Below are 6477 nucleotides of genomic sequence, written 5' to 3' on the forward strand. Positions count from 1 at the left end.
TCCAAAAGAGTCTGTGGAAACACAGAATATGTCTCTGTGGAAGGATATTTCTGTGTTTAAAATTCTATTAAAGTGTCTCTGTATCCTCTTTTTCTCATACCTGGCCTTCAATCATTTACTTTCCTGCTTCCTGGAAGTATTTGACTTGCCCACCCCATAATGTTTCCGCCTTGATCACTCTGTTCCTTGGGGGTGGGGGTGGATCTACTTGGCTATATTTATTCCCCCACCTCCAGAAGGTTGCCCTTTTAACAGCATCATGCCTCATTGCCTTCATATTTCCTTCCTGGGTGGTGGGTGTCTATTTCAATTCCAAGCTCTGGGGCACTTATTCCACATCATTTCATCCCTGTCTCTAACAAATTTGCATGCAGACCTCTGCCCTCTCTGGAGACTGGCAGAGAAACTTCCTCCCTCCCCTTCTCCTGCCTCTGACTCTCTCAGGAATTCTTCCAGGGCCACGGCACCTCCTCTGCCTGGATTTCTAGGTCTCCAGATGCTCGCATTCAGCTTTTCAATACTCTAAATTGTCTATATCTATGACTCATAAGAGCTGACCAGTAGATACGAAACATTAACAAAAATGTATATCCATAGAGAACTGTAGAATGCTTCAAGGAATCTGAAATACTAGATAGGCACCCCCGAAATGATTTTAAGTTTTGAAATTGAGTGGTACATGTGTTGTTTCTCATGTTTTTTTGGATCTTTTTATTTTCTAAGTTAACCACACCACGCGTAATACTTCTATAATCAGAAAATGAAACTGTGATTGAAAAAAATTAAAAGTACTCTGCATGATCTCATTTGAATGTTATTTTTTAAAATATGATTCTAGGTTAGCACATAAGGTGAGAAGCATGAAGCAAAGGCAAGGAATTTTGATGCCTCACCTGTCCCCGGACCTATACTTCTTTTTTAGACCCTGACCCATTAGCCAGAATTCTAACTTTTTAAGTTGCTGGGGTGGGGGGTGTTTTTTTTTTTTTTGTTTGTTTGTTTGTTTTTAATGTGTTTCGGACTTTGACACTTTAGATCCGGAATACTTTTCTAGTGCGGAAGCAATAAAAAGTGGATGGATGCTTGTTTTCTTTGCTTTCCGTATTCCTCGGAAGTAGAACGGTGCCATTCTGTAGCCAGGTAGGTGACATGGCTGAGTGAAGAGGGCAGAATGTGAGACGACAGGGGCCTGGGCAGCTGTCGTGAGCTGGGCAGTGCAGGCTCTGTCTGAAGACAGTCAGCCCAGCTCTAGGTGGTAGCAGCAGAAATGCAGGGCTAGTCTAACCTTATTTGGTAACTTTCAAAATAATACCTGGGTCAGAAAGAAGAGATGCCCTGATTATTTTTACATGTCGCATTCGTACACGGCAGTGCCTGTGATAACCCAATATAGTGTGGAAAGAGGTTACTCACGGCCAGCCATGTGACTTTGCAAGTTATTTAGTTTTTCTAAGCCTCATTTCCAACCTGCTGGAGGGAGAAAAAGAAAAGATGGTACCTGCTTAGCAAAATTAACCAAGCAGTGATTGCTCTCGGGGTGAGGTGGTTTCAAGGAAGAAAATACATTCAAATAAGTAACTATTGAATACCTCCTCTGTTAGAGTGACTTTCTTCCTCTTGGTCATCTAGCTAAGTCAGAGTTCTTAGTTGTAAACAACAGAAACAAACTTTCCCATTAAACTGAAAAGGAATTCAGTAAGAAGACATAAATCTCCAGGAAGGGTGAAGAAGCAGGCTCAGAGGCTGTGCAGACAGGGGCATCATCTAAAATCACACACAGGGTCGTCATGTTTAAGGTGTTACTGTCACTGGGTGTCGGATGCCTCCCCTTGTGCCATTGAAAGCAGCAGTCCTGCACACTACCACCACAAAAACAACCACTTTTGTCACCCATTGCAGAATGGCTTCACTTCTTCCCATAATTAACGTATGGTTCAACATTTGGTGTTGATGGGTCTAGTTGGCAGAGCCTAGGCTTCATGCCCACACCCTCACCAGAAGGATACTGCGAAGATGACTATGTGGCCTTTTAGCTCCTATGGAGGACTCAGCAGGGGTTTGGGCAGTGCAGGATTCTCTAACATAAGGAGGTTGAGGCACTGAGTGCCAAAAAGAAGGAACGATATCTTCCAGAGTTCTTATCCTCAAGGAATTTATAGTCTAATTGGAGATAGATGACAATATTTTAAATATGCTAGACAATTAGATCTCTAACCATTATGTATTAACATACATTTAACATGCTTACTATTCTGAGTTTTCCTGGAAAGATTACCCAGCAGAGAATTTCTCCTGGGATGCCCAGTTCCTTCCTGTTGCCCCTGGTGCTTTATTTTCCTCTTGTACCTGGACTTTCCTAATCTAGAAGTACTGAGAAGACCAGAACGTTATGCTCATCTCTAAGAATAGAAAGCTAAAAATACCCTGGGGAGAGGGCAGGCTTCCTCCTGGCTGTAGGGAGCCAGCCAATCTGCAATCCATCTTCCTTGTCTACCCTTTGTTTCCACACCTTCATCTTTCCATAGAGCATTAGGAATGATCACACTGTTTTGGAAGTTTGCATATTAATGAGAAAGCCCTCAGACTCACGTGGTTTATAGATCTTACTCTAATATTCTATGCCTCTTTGAAAAGCTGGGATTGAACTCCAGGTGGTCTTTAAAGCTTCCCTTCTTCCTGCCATGGCAATCCCATGACAACATCCCAACAGTCCCCACGAGAGTATAACTTCCTTGAAGGCAGGGACTGCATATTTCATTATCATTGTATCCACAGTGACTAGTACCATGCATTGTTCATTATTGCCAAATATTTTTGGAATGAATGATAATGCATTAGTCAGTGTTTTTTAATCACTTGCAAATGAAAGAAACCCAGCCCGACTACATGAAGCCAAAGGAGGCCTCGTGTGGAACACATGACTGAAATTTCACAGTGCCTTCAGGCACAGGTGGGTCCAGGAGGTTTCTGCTCTGTCCTCATCCCCTTAGTATTCTCTACAGAGCTAGATTCTTTTCTTGGACGTGTCTGTCCTCTAACTTTGCCAACAACTGCAGGCCTAGCAACTCCAGGAGAAAGATATTTTATCCTCAGTATTACCAGAAAATGACTCGTGACCTAATCTAATTGGAAAGCTGGGGCTACAGACTGATCCAGCCAGTGAGGCAGTTGGGATGGTCCATTGATTGGCTTGGTCTGAGCTGCAGAGTCGCTCTTGGGGTCCAGGTGAGCCCATCTGAGTTCCATGGGCTGGGAGTGGAGGAGTGAAAATTTCCAAAAGCAAAAGTGAGGTGTTATTACTAGTAGGGAGGAGAATAGATTCTGGGTTTTTTGGGTTGAATAGTGGACCCAAAAGATGTTTCTACCTTGAACCTGTGAATGTGACCTTAGTTAGAAAAGGGGTTTTTAAAGATGTTTTTAGTTAAGGATCTCAAGATGAGATCATCCTGGATTAGGTAGGTGGGCCTACATCCAATGGTTGGTGTCCTTAGAAAAGGAGAGAAGACAGGCTGAGAAGGCTACGTGAGGATGGAGGCACAGACTGGAATGATGCATCTAGAAGCCAAGGCATGCAGAGGATCCCTGGCATTTACCAGGAGCTGGATGAGAGGCACGGAACAAATTGTCCTTGAGAGCCTCCAGAAAGAAACAATCCCACTGATTTTTTTGATTTACTTATTTTTTTTTTAAGATTTCTGGCTCAGAACTGTGATAGAATAAACTTCTGTTTTAGGCTACCAGTTTGTGCTAATTTGTTATGACAACCTTAAGAAACTCATTCATATACTGGGTAAGTGAAAACACTTGAGGTTTATTGTAATCACCAAGTATTGGTGGTTCTTGTCTGGAGTGTAAGCCCGTAAGTCAAATAACTGCCAAGAGATCAGGCTGGGATGTGTGCTTGTTAGCCTGCCTCTGCTTGGCTCTTAAGCCCCAGTCTGTCAGGAATCCACTTGGCTGTCAGCCTCTGTGGATACACCGACTTTAAGAGATGATGTTGAATTCAAGCTACCCATTTAATCAATGGGGGGGAAAAAAAAGAAGAGGCTGAGACATCTGGGTGGCAGCAGGCACACGGCTAATGGCTGCTGGGACAAGGTTGCTGTCTCCTCTTGGCACCACAATGCTTCTCATCGGTCCATTCACAGCTCCTAAGATACAGACACTTCACCTCGGGACAACCAAGATTGCAGTTTATATTACGTGGTTACGGAGTTGCTGCACTGTTTCTCCAAAGGCTGGCCCTGTGACAGCTGGACGTTAAAAAGAAAAGAAAAGAAAAAAAGAAAGAAACTCAGGATGCTACTAGCTGTGGTGTGAATGTTCTGAGGGGGGAAGCATTCTTTTTCCTTTTCCTAAGAATAGGAAACATCTAATCCCTGTGCTGATTCTTACAAGCGTGTTATTTTTCCGGCTCATTAGTTGCATTTGTTTTCCTTTTCCTGGGCCACAAGCAGCCCGGATAGAAGCGGGAATGCTGGCACAGCTAGTTAGAGGCTGGCAGCTGATGTGCAGACCAAAACCCAGTGAACCTGGGGCCTAATGTCCAACGTGTGTCTGTCAGGACAGGAATATGGGCAGTAACATAATGCCTTTTTTTTTTTTTTCTTTTGGAGGCTCAGGGTAGGGAGGATATATACAAAAATGGATTTTAAAAACTGAGTAAGCTCTAATCTCACCTACAGTACAGCACAAGTGGCTTTTCGTTAGTCAGATTAAACATTTTCCATTTGTTTTAGATCCCTTATTTAAAAAAAGAGAAATAGAGGAATTAAAGGAAGGGGGAAGAAGAAAGAGAACAAAGGAGTAGCCTTGTTTTCCTTGGCTACTTTTTTTTCTTGGCTAACTTAGAAACTATCACAAATTAACAAGGTTTTCAATTAAAATCAAATTGCAAGACCCTTTGCATATGGTGCCCACACACACATACACACACACAGAAATAAGAACTGAATTATTTTAAAAACACACAAGAATGTCATTGATTGGCCCAGTTCCATCACATAAAAAGGTGTTAAAAATTCAAAACCCTAAAAAAGATGCTTTAAGTGAAGCAAAGAGCAGTTAGTTGAAGAACAAAGTCAGTACAATAACATTAAATGTTATATATTTAAATATAACTGCATTGTATTGACTTGGAGTATGGGTGTTGAGTAGGAGTCTGACTGCACAGCCAGAACAATAGGGATGAGCTTGGTGCGCTGTACATACCGCCCAGGCCTTCAGCTTCCCGTGGCTACACTAATGCCCGATTGTTTACAAAGCCCTCCTCTGTGTATTCCTACCCTTTTGCTTCTCTCAATTCTCTGCTTGCCTCTCTCCTTTCTTCTGCCCTTAACTTCTGTAAAAATGGATTTAAAAAAAATGGAGTTACATTTACAAGGCAGAAAAATTAAATCAAAGACATTGCTTTTGTGGACCTTTTGGATGAAAGATGCATTAGCAAGTCTGAGTTAGTTTTTGGGTTTTCTTGTCTTTCATGTTATGTTTTAAAACAGCATTGTTTCTTTTAAGTGTGGTAATATCTTGAACTAGCTGCTTATCAAGCATTTCTAAGTGGAGCTCTGTGTGGCTTTGATTTAATGAAGACATTAATTCCTTTCTGACGACAGCTTCCTTTTGTCCAAACGTGCTAACACCTTGTGATTCATGAATGTCAAGGTTCCTGGGTGAGGTTACCTGGAAGACACAAGGCAAGTGGCTGAGTGATCTCAGACAAGTCACTGAACCTATCTGGGCCCCCTTCATTTTCTGGAAAATGAGGTGCTGCACCTGATGATTGCTAAGGTCTCTTAGGGCTCAAATTCTGCAATTCTATTACTTGAGTTATTCCAAAGGTTATTAAGAAAAAAAATAGCTCTGATTTATTAAATACTAGCTACATGCTAGGAGTTGTGTTAAGATCTAGAAGTCTCTATTCAATCTCTTTATCACACGATGTCTGTCTAGTAATTTAAAAAGGACTCTTAGAAGCCCCATTTTATGTGTAAGAAGACTGAGGCTTAGGGAATTTAATCAACAGGCCATTCTTAAGTCCATGTTCTTCATAGCTGCACTATATCGTAGATTTCATTCTAGCTTCTGTTCAACTTATCAAATAGGATTTAAATTAATGAGATTTTACTGAACTCGGGAACATTTCTCTCTTAATGTCTTCCCATCCATCCTGCTAATTGGTCTTATAATTTTAGGCTCAGAGGATGTTATCCTGCTTGACATCGAGGGATGAGAGATGGCAAAAAGGGCACAGTACCTGAGATGCTTATTTTGACCTTTCCTATCAGGATCTTTACTCATAGTTAAATTCCTCCGTATTAGACAGGAAGGAACATCAGCTCTGTTAGACTCTGTGACTCACAGGATTGTTCCCTTGTTCCAACTCCTACCATGCCTAGATCCAATTCCTCCAACACATTTATTAATGACCAAATAAACTGACATCCTATTTTTGTCTCCTGATCAGAACTCCTAAGCAAC

The sequence above is a fragment of the Lemur catta genome, chromosome 5, assembly GCF_020740605.2.
Source record: "Lemur catta isolate mLemCat1 chromosome 5, mLemCat1.pri, whole genome shotgun sequence".
In the NCBI taxonomy this organism is placed as follows: Eukaryota; Metazoa; Chordata; class Mammalia; order Primates; family Lemuridae; genus Lemur; species Lemur catta.